The sequence below is a fragment of the Bombyx mori genome, chromosome 23 (genome assembly GCF_030269925.1).
Source record: "Bombyx mori chromosome 23, ASM3026992v2".
NCBI lineage: Eukaryota > Metazoa > Arthropoda > Insecta > Lepidoptera > Bombycidae > Bombyx > Bombyx mori.
In genome coordinates this window covers 11848556-11864477 of record NC_085129.1, presented here as the reverse complement: position 1 = coordinate 11864477, position 15922 = coordinate 11848556, and positions in this window count along the sequence as shown.

Here is a 15922-nt window from a genome sequence, read left to right as displayed (position 1 = left end):
CAAATATAGTCAGAAAACGCTTGTCGTGAAAATAAAAGCTAATAAAGAAATCATAAGCTTAATCCTGTTAGATGATCCGTAAACAAAACGCCCGCTGATCTCAGAATAAGCGTCATGAGCGCTTAATTTTGCAAATTAAGCGTTCGGTAACAACGGATTTATGGGATGCTCATTTATCTGTCGGCAGAATTTTTTGACGTTAAATTAGCACCGTCGCTGTGGTTACATAACAAAACATCAACTGACTGACTTTTTGAAGCAGGAAAACATAAGTTTAACTTGTTTTTGAATAGTAAATTTAAAGGTTTCTTCATCGTTTTTGGTATAAACTAGAAAAATGTTTTCGATTTTCACCGTAAAGCAGGAAATGTCGAGTCCACCTACGAATTTATAGCATCAATCAATTCACAAAAAAACGTACCCAATCTCGGCACCCCACGACTAAGAGAACGGCAGAATAGTTCGCATGGAACTTCTCAATATGTACTTCGATTCAATAAAATCTCGCGTACCACTCATTATCTCGATCACGTATTTCCTTCCACCTTTTCAGACAGAAATAACGATCGAGTTTGTCTCTGAATCGCGCGTGGCACTCGTAATTAGATATCGATTGAGAACTGTTCGATTTTCAAAACAAATTACTGAAGTTTGTTTTGTATTTTTTTTTGTTTTCTGAAATAAAACTACACACCTGTTTTTTATTTTATAAACACTTCTAATTAATATTACACCTACGTGTAAAATAATACATTTTTTCAGTAGGCGTAAGTACTATATTATATGAGTACTTAACTTTTCGTCTATGTCAATGATATTTAACTCTAGATTCCAAATAAATCATCTAGTGCTATATTTTTTATTGTATATAAATGTCAGATATAAAAAATATTATGCAAACTTATCTTAAAAATGTTGTTAGCGTGATTTACGTTTTCACCTCCGTTTTCATTTTTATTTTGGGAAAAATCTACAGGGTGCTATGTATGTTTTATACTTTTACGTTTTCATAATTACTCTTTTGATGAATAATAATTCTTTTCTACCTAAAAAATAATCAAACGATAAAATATATATAAATGTACCCGAGCATGTCTGATTGTTATCGGGACGAGATTGATTCTGATTGGAACACAAAGCTGTGCAGGAAAATTTGTTAATTGCCTTGGATGAGCAGAAGAGCTAACGATCCGCCCGATCTTAAGTGATTATCGGAGTTCAAGGACATAACGTGATATTTTTCTTTCTTATGCTAGTAGCCTCAAGGGTTTATGTTATCTTTACTAGACATGTCATTGTAGGCGAGTTCTCTGCTGACATTTCTAACATTAACCCTAGTAATGGAAGCGCTTTACTGAATCTAGCGCCGGAACACAAGTGCGACCCACTGAGAAGATCCAACGAGAAACCCAGTGGGCTGTGTGTGTAGGTCACATGAATGCCATCCAATCTAAGACATGACCTATGTAGATGTTTCTATTGTACTTACTATAGGCTTAAACACTTAAAAGCTGTCCCACTCTTGAAACAAGAAAGCATGAATTCACGGCAATAATAAGTAAACACAATAATCCTTTACAGGGTATGCTACTTATGTGTTAACGCGAGTAATTTCGTGATATAGTGAATTTAATTTTTTTAAATAATTCCTCCATCGTGGTACTGGTTTGTGAACATGTTATGTTAGGTACATGTTTTTTTTTAATTGCTCAGATTTGTGGACTAGCTCACGGCGCTCCTGGTGTCAAGTGGTTACCGGAGCCCATAGACATCTACAACGTAAATTCCGCTACTTACCTTGAGAACGTACGTATTCAGAAAATATTTTTTAACCTCGACAATACCAATTCGAGTCACACCATTCGAGTACAGGTGGCGTTTAATCCATTACCTCACGGAAGCTTCAAAGCACATACAATTAGAACTTCAGCGGAAAATGGTTGCACGCTTCTGATTAAACAACATTTATTTAGACTTAATCTCTGATTTAAGGTATAATTAACAACGCTTGCGTGATTTTTATAGAGTTGTGATATAAATTGGTTAGTTTCTCCGAGACTGACTAGGAATTATACAGAGTATTTCAGACTTGATGTAGTACTACCATTACGAGAACAATATTGGTAAGATTTATTTATGTATATCATATTCTTTTATTATAATATCCCATTAATCATTGTGATCTCAATTCTTTTTCTTCTTCTATATCGTTCCCTCACTGCTGAGGGTCGCGACCACATGTGACGTTCTTACACTGTGTTCGATCATGGGTGGCATGGACCGCATGGTACAGATTACCACCAAGTGCTTCTCTTACTAGATCTGACCATCTGACTGGTGTTTTGCCCATGGCGCGCTTGCCCTTCATGCCACCCGCAATTATGAGCTACTCTAATTCATCTCAATAGGAAATCGAAATCATAAGATTTGGGTACAATATGCAATGGCAACTTTATAATAAACGGCTATTTATAAATGAGCCTATCTCGGCAATGTCTCGTGAGGATTAACATCACGTACTAGGATCAAAATTATCATACCATATTAATATGTGAAATTGCTTTTGAAATTTATATGATGCGTTAAAATTTTGTTTCGCTTAATCCGGGGGATGTAAGAAACAGTTTAGGATACCTTGTTTTTTTTTTATAGTAAATATGCAGATTTTTCTATCAACATAAAGATACAGGACCGGTTTTTTTTTTCTAATGAAACGCATACTTAAGATTTTTTATTTATGTTTTGCTTAGAAAGATGGACGAGCTCACAGCCCACCTAGTGTTAAGTGGTTACTGGAGCCCCTAGACATTTACAACGTAAATGCGCTACCCACCTTGAGATATAAGTTCTAAGATCTCAGTATAGTTACAACGGCTGCCCCACCGTTCACCACTTAGTTCGATGGGCGTTAGTTCGTCGGCCCATGTAACCAATAAAATAAATAAAATCTAGTTGGGCAGAATTGTTCTTGTCTTGTATATTGTTCTTGTCTATTATGTTTCGGGAACGTAAAACACAAAAGAAGATCCTACCATGTATAGAACGTGGAGTTAAGAAAATACAACCAGAAATTATGTCATTTAATATTAGAAGTCTACATTCCTCCTCAATTGGATTAGACGAAAATGAAGATTGAAAACATTCCATTATTTCCTCGAGAGAAAATACGAATCCTCGGCCAGTCGTTATCTGCTGATCCGAAACAAAAAATATTGGTACAACACAGAACATCGATAATCTTATTTTCTCGAGCAAATTGGAGCAGTTCCATCGACTTATCGTCCGACAGCTTTGAATTTCCATACTATGTTTACAATCGTTAGGTAATCCCTGGTGCTTGTTGATTAATCGAATGAAGTTTTCTCTTAGCTCGAATATTGAGTGTTAATTTCATATTAACGAAAAGTGTTCTTGGATATGGTCTATAAAAACCCAAGAGTCTGAATTAATAGTGTGCACAGGTAATTGTGTAATTTCTGAAATATTTATGAAGAGCTCTTGTAGAAAATATATTATTTTTCATTGAATGTAAATTAATTTTAACAAATGACAAACATTTTATTTTCTATTTTTATAGATTTTTTTTAAATTAGTGGTAGAGCGTTTTGTGACCCGGTAGGAACCATCATCCTGCTCATTTCGGTCGTGATGCAGTTTTGCGTTTCAGTTTGAAGGTTTAGACAGACGTTGTAGTATGAAAAACGGAGTATTAGAACTCTTATCTTAAAGTGGGTGACGTCATTTACTTTGTTTATGTCTACGGACTCCGGATACCACTTTACCGTGGGCCGTGAGCTTGTTCACACAATCAACCACAAAATAATGTTTTTTTATTTTTTATTAAGGGTATTTTCTTTACGTAAAGGCAATCACGTAAGCTTAATGAACGATATTCTACTTACTATTCTAATGCAACTGAAGCTTAAATCTCATATAACAAACTGGACACTTAGCATATGCTATTGAAAAATTTACAATAAAAATCTATGCTCAAAAAAAAATCAAAAGTTCTACCGTTTGTGAATTCCCTTCATTGCGTCACCGAGTTTGTTAAAACCGTGAAAGTATCGTTACCTACTGAAAAGTTTCATTTTTGGCAACAAAGAGACGAGCGAAGTCCATTCTTATGGATTGTATGAAGAATTCCAGGTGTTCATGAATAAAATATGCGCCGTTTCACACTCGGAACACGCTTCAAATACACGGTTGTCACGTGGTAGAAATGTAGCATTTTGAAAAAAGCAACATCTCCGTATTTATCTATGAAGTTGGAATAATACATAAATATTTAGGAATTCTGATGCAAACATAAAACATGTTAGTTTTTCTTTACTTAAATTCTTGATTTCATTAGTTTTATTAAATATACAGTCCAAGATATTTCGGGTCTGACGGTTTACTGTGAATCCAGTAATCCTAAGTCTTCAAAATGCAATCTTTAACACGCTTAAAAATACTTGGTAAATTTCTATCAATAATTGTTCAAGTAGCGATTGTTGAAGAGAAAAACCAAAGGTTAAAATTAATCGTATCTTAAACGCCCTTAAAACAAACGCGAACTAATTCAATTCAAAAAACTCTCTGCTTAAGGTTGTGTACTAATAAAAACAAGCGAAGGTGAAGTAGATAGCTCTTCCGATAATACTCTTTACTAGCTTAGTTAATAATTGAAGTAATACATTTAGCAATGTTTATTAGTGAATAATGTTTATTTCGATGTAGTGTCAGTGTTTGACAGCCCTACTGCCCTATCTACGTTGGTCAGTTTGCTACTTAATGCAAGACAGGGGTCGCATAAGAATCTCGGAAAATGCCAATTTCGGTGAGGGAACCCTTGTACCGACGACGGTCAAATTTTAGAGCATTTTGTTGTTTTTTTTTTAGAAATATCTCTAAGTCAATTATAATTTTTAAAGTATCCTGCGTAGTATTAGTAGTTGTTCGTAAACTTAATCACATCGTAACGACAGCTGCTGGAGACTTCGTTTAAAACATTTCGACAAGCTAATCTATGTTTTGGAGGTAGTCGGAAATATTTGTGTGTGATTAACGCGTGTTTACTGCCGATAAATTTGTATTGGCACCAGCACTGCGTTATTACGGTAGACAATACATTATGCAGTGTAACCTGTCGGCCACTGCATTTATCCGGACTGAATGGCGCGCCAACTGACGGAAGTGTACACAATGACACAATGGAATGCGACGATTTTCTCGTACGCGAAACGATTCACGGCACCACGGCACCAAAGCGTGTGCTGAGCTTATTTACTTAAGTCATTATTTGAGTTATAATGTACAGACTAATTAATTATTTATCTTTTATCTTTAAATATAAAAAAGACGTGTGGCATTCGGAGACTGCCGCGGTAAAGCTATTGCATAACATTTTTTATCAACTTATGCAATTATAAATCGACAATAATAATTTAATATTAAAACAACAATAAAATAAGATCCGGCGAGAAACTGTGGGCTAACTTTCAATGAATCTGCTACATTGTGAGTATTCCGGTTTGACCGCGCACTCACTAGAGGGCGCTACATGGGATAGAGACACGCCTTTGGATGCTAGTTCTAACTCTCATTCGCCCAGAATCAACGGTTTAGCTAGTTTATTTTTAATGCCACTCCAATCACTGAATGAGTAGTAGGAGTAGTAATAAAATTCTTCGACTAAGCGATAGAAAATGGCACGCCCAACGCATTGTAATGTGATATAATTTTCTATTTTACAATTCCGTTTGTCGCCGATAGATGGCGCTTAACGCAAAAGCTGAACATAAATCAGTATTTAGATTTCTTACTTTAAACACTGCACAAGCGCAACGTGTGAATGTGTTGAACGCGAGCTACATAGTAGGCGTAGTGAGGGGTGGAAGGTTTTTTTCGTTACGGAATTTCACGATTCCGCTCTCAAGGCCCGCGATAAAATCTATGCAATAGCTTAAAAATGAATTGCTGTTCGTTAGTCTCGCTTTTTTTTTTTTTTTTTTTTTTTTTTTTTTTTTTTTTTTTTTTTTTTTTTTTTTTTTTTTTTTTTTTTTCCTACCTAAGCTGATAGCCCTAGCGGCTATTTCAGCGTAACCCTAACTTTAGTAGGTGAGCTCACGGGGCTCAAACCTGACGATGTTGCTAACACGAACCCTAGCAAGAGTCGTGCTTCGCAGAATCTACCACCGGATCGGAAACGCGACCCACTGAGAAGATCCGGCGAGAAACTCAGTGGGCTGTGTCTGAGAGTTAATTTACTCGTCGAGCCCTTCGTCGCAAGCGACGGGTTCGACGAGAACGGTGACCGGTGCTTGAAGTACCTAAAAGCACCGTTAGTGGATCGGGAGGATAAGATTAGTCTCGCTAAAACTCGAGAACGGCCCGACCGATTTGGCTAATTTTGGTCTTGAATTATTTGTGGAGGTCCAGAGAAGGTTTAAAAGGTAGATAAATATGAAAGTGCTCGGAATTAAATAAAGTTTGGGTCTTTTATTTATCGATTGAGGCACTACGAAGTCTGCCGGGTCAGCTAGTTTATCATATTTTCTTAATGTGGGTAGGTTTCTTAGTCTGAGCTATAGACTGATATGGTATTAAGTGGTTACCGATATATAAGTATATTTGATATGAATGCTACCACCTTTTTTTTTACTTTTTCAATTTTTTTAATAAAATTCTTGATAGTAAATTATAACTTAAATTACAGTTTCAAACACATCTGTTTCGTGTTTACTATCTATCTAGGTCGAAGTGTTCTCCGCCATACCGCAATAGACAAAGTTTCGAGTTTCAAGACAATTTAGAAAACAGATCTGTCCAATTTGTCTCCTGTCTTGGTGTTTAGAACTTTAGCAACCGTTAATTGACGCACAGAAATTTATTCAACTCTTTAACGTAAGCAACGCTTGTTTTAATTTTGGATGAAAATAAAGTTGAATGTTTAACTTCTGTAACAATATACACATAGCATGCATTTTCGTGAAAGTGCTAAAGTTTTTTTCCCAGGCGTTTTGAATTATTTCAATACGATTACAGAATACAAAGTTTATGCAGAAGGTTGAATATTTAGACATACATGAATGGCTCTTGCCCTTCTGTATAATTAAATGGTACCTTATCTTGTATTAAACAGTCAGGTCATTGTCTGGGCCGATCTCCGACGACTGGACAAATACAATGAACCGGTGTCAGTCTGGCTGTTATCTCGTAAAAGACAAAGACTTCGTGTCTAAGTATCCTAAATTCCTCCTGATCACAATGACTTTCAGAAAGGAAACAAATTGTTAGGCTCATTACTAGTTTTGTAATAAAAAGAAAGTCTTATTTAAAATAACACAAGACACACATTTGTTTATCCTTTGTTAATCAAATAAAATTTTGTACTTTTTTTTAATAAACCTTTTATCGTATTAAAAGTTACATTAATTGCGTGTTCACGAAAATACCTTCCGAGTTGAAGGAATTACTACATCTTGAAATAAAAATTAAACCCTCAAAGTTAATGAATTACCGGTGGAATGTTGTCTTGTGGGCATCACTGCATTATTAAAGCTTATAATTAGTGTTGGAATCTCAAGGTGCATATCCATTGGCTCCGGTAACCTTTAAACCGGTGTAGTATAAGTCAGAGTTGGGAATCGATGCGCCAACTAATCTAATTGACCAACTCGGTGTTGCGGTAGTTAACAGTCCTGACTGTTGCGCCGGGGGTCGTGGGTTCGATTCCCACATCGAGCAAACATTCGTTTGATAAACAGTGTGCTTGGTGCGAGTTTTTTAACGTTCTCGATAACGTAAAAGTTCACTGAAATTTGTATGCAGTTGGAACAGCGTCTCCAGCGGCAAACGTAGGCAAACGTTCTAACTCCATATAAATAAATAAATAATAAATAAATATTTACTAACAATCACGCCACGTTAACTGGTCCCATGATAAGTTCGTAAAGAACTTGTGTTACAGGTACCAGATAACGGAAATAAATGTAACATTTTTATTATACACATACATATATTTAATAGACATCCATAACCCTGGAAAAGACATTTATGTTTATCAGACAAATATCTTCCCTTGGCGAGATTCGAACCCGCGACCCCCTTGTGTAGTGACCATGTCACTTACCACTACACCAGACAGCCGTTATATATAAATTTGAGTTAACTTTTACGCTATCGAGGACGTTAAAAAACTCGCACCAAGCACACAGGTTTGTTTGCTCTTCGTCCGGGTCCTTATTATCTATTATCTTATTATCTATATGTGTATATATTTAAATATAGATAAGTACCTATGTATGTAACGATGTTACTCTCTTGTACCCATAACGCAGGGAATCCTAATTTGAGGCCTAATTTGAATTTACATACTAGTGGTAGGACCTGTTGTGCGTCCGCACGGATAGGTACCACTACCCTGCTTATTTCTGCCGTGAAGCAGTAATGCGTTTCGGTTTGAAGGGTGGGGCAGCCGTTCTCCACGCCAGTACTTCACGCACAAGCGGGGACTACGAGGTCTCCGGGGGGATCCAACCACCACCACTGCATCAACGACTCGAGCGGCGAGGGCCGAACACATACAGCGCGACACAACACCAATGGAACTGACTTCGCCACCCACAGCTCGCCTCGGAGTTTTTGGCCTTCAAGGCCAATCACACTGCGAGCCCTCTCGAGGACTCCGCCGCGCTCGCTGCTCCTGCGTCGCCTGTACCTGCGTGCAGAGCTTCTGCATTGAGCACCGCAGCCTCTGTCGTGCCTGCCGCTCCCGTGTCGCCTATACTGGCGAGAAAAGCTGCTGCGTCGTCCGCCGTGACCATCGTTTCAGCTGAGCGATCATCCGCGGCCTCCGTCGCGCCCTCTAAAACACCTACACTTGCTCGTAGGTCGCCTGCACCCGCCTCCTCGTGCTCCGACTCTGACTCGGACATGGAGGTCGACCTCGCCCCCGCCTCATCGACGGATGGATTCACCCTGGTACAGAAGGGTAAGAAGCGTGCCGCGGAGTCTCGAGCTCCCGCGGCCGCTAAAATTAGCAAAGCCGTGAACGCGTCGCGCCCCCGCCCTCAGACTCCCGTTGCGCCCCCAGCCCGTGCCACTCCGTCGCCGCGTCCGGTGGCACAAAATAAAACCCAGACCCCTCCCCCGGTTATCCTTCAGGAGAAGGCAGCTTGGGATCGAGTTTGCCTGGCCCTTAAGGCCAAAAATATAAATTTCACGAATGCCCGTAACCTCGCGAACGGCATTCAAATTAAGGTTCAAACACCCGACGACCATAGGGCCCTCTCTTCTTACCTCCGTAAGGAGCGTATAAGTTTCCATACGTATACGCTCCAGGAGGAGCGCGAACTCCGCGTTGTAATACGCGGAATCCCTAAAGAGTTAGATGTAGAGCTCGTAAAAGCCGACCTGTTAGAACAAGGCCTACCAGTGAATTCTGTGCACCGTATGCACACCGGTCGCGGTAGGGAGCCATATAATATGGTTCTAGTCGCTCTCCAGCCTACCCCCGAGGGTAAGAAAATCTTTAACACACAGACCGTCTGTAGGCTCTCTGGTATCGCGGTCGAAGCCCCCCATAAAAAAGGCACTCCTAGCCAGTGCCATAACTGTCAATTGTACGGACACTCTTCCCGTAACTGTCACGCGCGCCCTCGATGTGTTAAGTGTTTGGGCGATCACGCCACGGCCCTCTGCGCTCGCGACCAAAAAACCGCGACGGAACCGCCTAGCTGCGTCCTGTGTCGAACACAGGGTCACCCCGCGAATTACCGTGGTTGCCCCCGAGCCCCTAAAATAAATCGCCGCGTCGCCCGCCAAAACCGCCTCCGAGCTTCCGGCCCAGACATCAAAGCCTCGGCACCCTCTGCGTCGCAGGCTAAGCCAGCGTTCGTTCCGGCGGCGGTGCCCAGTGTCTCGGCCTGGGCAAAACCGCTGCCGTACACGAACACGGCTACAACTCCCTCCTCCGCGATTCGTCCCGCCCCCGCGACTCGTCCCTCTCCCGCGACTTGCCCTCCGACCGCGTCCGACAATCTCGCTTTAGCGATCGACTTCTTTCAGTCGATCAACTTTGAGCGCGTTAACGCTTTGGGCGACGCCATTCGCGCTGCCTCCACTGCACAACACTTTATCGCCGTTGTGCAGGAATACGCCGACGTATACGCGTCATTAAATACGTACGTCCTCCCCTCACTCCGCCGGTAATCAATGGCGTATATAAGTAGAATAAAGCCCCTATCCGTAACGATAGGATTTTTTAACGCTTACGGTCTCGCAAATCAACGTGATCAGGTTTCTGACTTTTTGCGTGACCACCAAATTGATATCTTTTTAGTGCAGGAGACCCTACTTAAGCCCGCGCGCCGTGACCCTAAAATCGCGAACTATAACATGGTCAGGAACGACAGGCTCTCTGCCCGTGGTGGTGGTACCGTCATTTACTATAGAAGAGCCCTGCATTGCGTCCCGCTCGATCCTCCCGCGCTCGCTAATATCGAAGCATCAGTGTGCCGAATCTCACTGACGGGACACGCGCCGATCGTTATCGCGTCCGTTTATCTTCCACCGGATAAGATCGTTCTAAGCAGTGATATCGAGACGCTGCTCGGTATGGGGAGCTCTGTCATTCTGGCGGGCGACCTAAATTGTAAACACATCAGGTGGAACTCACACACCACAACCCCGAATGGCAGGCGGCTTGACGCGTTAGTCGATGATCTCGCCTTCGATATCGTCGCTCCGCTAACCCCGACTCACTACCCGCTAAATATCGCGCATCGCCCGGATATACTCGACATAGCGTTATTAAAAAACGTAACTCTGCGCTTACACTCGATCGAAGTAGTTTCAGAGTTAGATTCAGACCACCGTCCCGTCGTTATGAAGCTCGGTCGCGCTCCCGATTCCGTTCCCGTCACGAGGACTGTGGTGGATTGGCACACGCTGGGCATCAGCCTGGCTGAATCTGATCCACCATCGCTCCCGTTTAACCCGGACTCTATCCCGTCTCCTCAGGATACCGCTGAAGCCATAGACATCTTAACGTCACACATCACCTCGACATTAGATAGGTCATCGAAACAAGTTGTAGCGGAGGACTTCCTTCACCGCTTCAAATTGTCCGACGATATTAGGGAACTCCTTAGAGCTAAGAACGCCTCGATACGCGCCTACGACAGGTATCCTACCGCGGAAAATCGTATTCGAATGCGTGCCCTACAACGCGACGTAAAGTCTCGCATCGCCGAAGTCCGAGATGCCAGATGGTCTGATTTCTTAGAAGGTCTCGCGCCCTCCCAAAGGTCTTACTACCGCTTAGCTCGTACTCTCAAATCGGATACGGTAGTAACTATGCCCCCCCTCGTAGGCCCCTCAGGCCGACTCGCGGCGTTCGATGATGACGAAAAAGCAGAGCTGCTGGCCGATACATTGCAAACCCAGTGCACGCCCAGCACTCAATCCGTGGACCCTGTTCATGTAGAATTAGTAGACAGTGAGGTAGAACGCAGAGCCTCCTTGCCACCCTCTGATGCGTTACCACCCGTCACCCCGATGGAAGTTAAAGACTTGATCAAAGACCTACGTCCTCGCAAGGCTCCCGGTTCCGACGGTATATCCAACCGCGTTATTAAACTTCTACCCGTCCAACTCATCGTGATGTTGGCATCTATTTTCAATGCCGCTATGGCGAACTGTATCTTTCCCGCGGTGTGGAAAGAAGCGGACGTTATCGGCATACATAAACCCGGTAAACCAAAAAATCATCCGACGAGCTACCGCCCGATTAGCCTCCTCATGTCTCTAGGCAAACTGTATGAGCGTCTGCTCTACAAACGCCTCAGAGACTTCGTCTCATCCAAGGGCATTCTTATCGATGAACAATTCGGATTCCGTACAAATCACTCATGCGTTCAACAGGTGCACCGCCTCACGGAGCACATTCTTGTGGGGCTTAATCGACCAAAACCGTTATACACGGGAGCTCTCTTCTTCGACGTCGCAAAAGCGTTCGACAAAGTCTGGCACAATGGTTTGATTTTCAAACTATTCAACATGGGCGTGCCGGATAGTCTCGTGCTCATCATACGGGACTTCTTGTCGAACCGCTCTTTTCGATATCGAGTCGAGGGAACCCGCTCCTCCCCACGACCTCTCACAGCTGGAGTACCGCAAGGCTCTGTCCTCTCACCCCTCCTATTTAGCTTATTCGTCAACGATATTCCCCGGTCGCCGCCGACCCATTTAGCTTTATTCGCCGACGACACGACTGTTTACTATTCTAGTAGAAATAAGTCCCTAATCGCGAAGAAGCTTCAGAGCGCAGCCCTAGCCCTAGGACAGTGGTTCCGAAAATGGCGCATAGACATCAACCCAGCGAAAAGTACTGCGGTGCTATTTCAGAGGGGAAGCTCCACACGGATTTCCTCCCGGATTAGGAGGAGGAATCTCACACCCCCGATTACTCTCTTTAGACAAACCATACCCTGGGCCAGGAAGGTCAAGTACCTGGGCGTTACCCTGGATGCATCGATGACATTCCGCCCGCATATAAAATCAGTCCGTGACCGTGCCGCGTTTATTCTCGGTAGACTCTACCCCATGATCTGTAAGCGGAGTAAAATGTCCCTTCGGAACAAGGTGACACTTTACAAAACTTGCATAAGGCCCGTCATGACTTACGCGAGTGTGGTGTTCGCTCACGCGGCCCGCACACACATAGACACCCTCCAATCCCTACAATCCCGCTTTTGCAGGTTAGCTGTCGGGGCTCCGTGGTTCGTGAGGAACGTTGACCTACACGACGACCTGGGCCTCGAATCAATTCGGAAATACATGAAGTCAGCGTCGGAACGATACTTCGATAAGGCTATGCGTCATGATAATCGCCTTATCGTTGCCGCCGCTGACTACTCCCCGAATCCTGATCATGCAGGAGCCAGTCACCGTCGACGCCCTAGACACGTCCTTACGGATCCATCAGATCCAATAACCTTTGCATTAGATGCCTTCAGCTCTAATACTAGGGGCAGGCTTAGGGACCCCGGTAACCGTACTCGTCGAACTCGACAAAGAGGTCGACGTGCAACCTAACCCATGCATCAGCCCGCTGAGTTTCTCGCCGGATCTTCTCAGCGGGTCGCGATTCCGATCCGGTAGTAGATTCATTCGCGAAACAATTGCTCTTGAGTTGTTAGGTCTCCTTCGGAGGCGCTCGGGCAGTTGTTAGCAAATCCCACCCCTCTTGGCTGAGCCTTTGCTCGCCCACCTGTCCTGGTGAAACTGGAAAGGCCTTCGGGCCACCAGTAAACTTTCAATCATAAAAAAAAAAAAAAAAAAAAACAATGGAACTTTATTTTACTTACCGAACATAATGGTCCTTCGAGCCGGAAGTACTGGCGTGGACAGCCGTTGCAACTATACTGAGACCTTAGAGTTCATATCTCAAGGTGGGGGGCGGTATTTACGTTATAGATGTCTATGGGCTCCGGTAACCACTTAACACCAAGTGGGCTGTGAGCTCGTCCACCCATCCAAGCAATAAAATAAAAAAGGCCGGATAACCGTGCGTGATTTGTTCCCAGTTATTTATTGTTTACTCTGACGACATTAAAAAAATAGGGTAGGTTTAGGATGATGCGATGACGTCTTAACCTATCGATATATCAGTGACCCAATTTGACCATGCTTAATGTGGGTCAAATCTCTCACTCTTTACGGCGCACCCTCATGATAACGGAACCGTAATTACTTAATTTATTAACCCTCAACGTTTGAGGTGGACAATTAATCACTTAATCGCCAAGGTTAAAATGACCACGCCTATCGTCGTGTTCATATTTTAGACGAATGTTTTTACTACTTTTGAATTTTGTGTGAATTTCGAAAGGATTCGGAGATATTAGTAGTGATTTTCGTGTATGTACTTCATTGCTATTCGAAAGCTTTTAATTTAAATTGGAAAAAAAATACTTTAAAAGTAAGTCACAGATAGTTTGAATTATTAAATGGCTCCATTACTTTTTATCGATTTTTATTACGCTAATTGGTAAACAGTAAACTTCTCAAATATTCAGTTCAGTAACAAGAGTAAGTAGTATGTAGCGGCATTTTCAATCTAAAAGTATAATTTATCGAAATAACGCGGTTTTAATAAATATTATATATTGAAAGTATAATTATATAAAGTGCATGTAGCATGCAAGAAAACAACAAAAATAATAGATTACACAGCTCAAGTCAACCTGAAATGAGACTGGACCTGTTATTTTTTTGTTCATTACGAAATTATTATACATTCTGTTTGTATATTAGTAATGTGGGTCATTCGTGAGCTGTCCCATCTGTCAGCATAGCAGCGACATGAAACCTCCACCACAATGATTGCGGCGATAACATTCACACAGTGTTGCGAGTCTGCGGTCTAGCTCTTTCGAGTCATTTTCATTTAGTATATCTATACTCATTAAAACACAGTGAATAATTTATTTCGGTCGACACTACTAGGGCAGCTTTATAGCAAAGGCATTTATTTAATTTTATTTAAATGTGATTTAGCAACTAAACTAGATTATCGATACACATAGCAGGTAAATCTACTTTAGCCTCTAAATAATATAAAAACATATTTGCCTGTTTATTTCTCAGCTTTCTTCTTCTTAGCTATGTAACAGATTTCGATGTACTGTAGTTTCTACTAATAGACAGATATGAATTATCAACACATATATTGTATATCTGTAGTTATAGTTTATTACGATTGCAATTGCAACTTTTAACGATAATGTATTAGGAATCACTACCACTCTTTGTTTTAGGTAATGATTCCTTAACATTGGCAGTTTATCTTCTATCTTCTATATATATAAAAATGAATTGCTGTTCGTTAGTCGCGCTAAAACTCGAGAACAGCTAGACCGATTTGGCTAATTTTGGTCTTGAATTATTTGTGGAAGTCCAGAGAAGGATTAAAAGGTAGATAAATATGAAAATGCTCAGAATTAAATAAAAATAACAATTTTGTTTTCCCTTTGATGTGTCCCCCGTCGGACGGATTCCTTTTGTTTGTTTTAAGTTTATTTTATACAAAAGTTTAGGTCTTCTATTTATCGATTGAGGCACTACGAAGTCTGCCGAGTCAGCTAGTTTACAATAAATCCGATATTAAAATGATATATACACCATCCGCATGCTGTGAAGCGTACGTTGTGATTTCGTAGGCTAATTATTATAAAAGCGGTGTGTGACGGGCAAAATTTAGCGAGAAGTTTTCTGTGGTTACGTAAGTGTAATCTGGATCGCATGTGAGAGTGATTGATGTTACTGCAACGGCGCTGTTTGAATTAAATGTCACGTGCCAGCTTTTCATTTAAAAACGTCACAATATTAAACAGCTAATTTACACTATCGGCACGCTATGATAGCCGTTTTGATATATCACATTAATGATATGAAATGTCAATTTATTCTCGAAAAAGATATAATGAAATCTATTTTTTTTTATTGCAAGTAGTAGTACCTGATTAAAAAGCTTTAATAAAACAAAAAATATAAATGCATAATATTTGAACGATCACAATATTGGAATGAAAATGAATATACACATAATAATTTATTTAAAAATGAACACAATTAACAAATTAATACAAAAAGAAACATATGCCGAGTTGTGTGGTAAATAAGTACACCAATAATTATAATCTTATAAAAATAAACAATAAATGTTCGCAGACCCTAATACAGTTTAGAAATCAATGTAATAAATAAAATTTGTGGCCTAAAATCATACATTCGATAAATTTTTTGACTAACTGCACGTCACTATTGACAATAAAGAACAGTAATTTGCTTCTTCAAATGTAATTACTATTAATACGAAACTTCATGAGTGGACAAACGTCAAAACGGTTATCATAGCGTGCCGGTAGTGTAG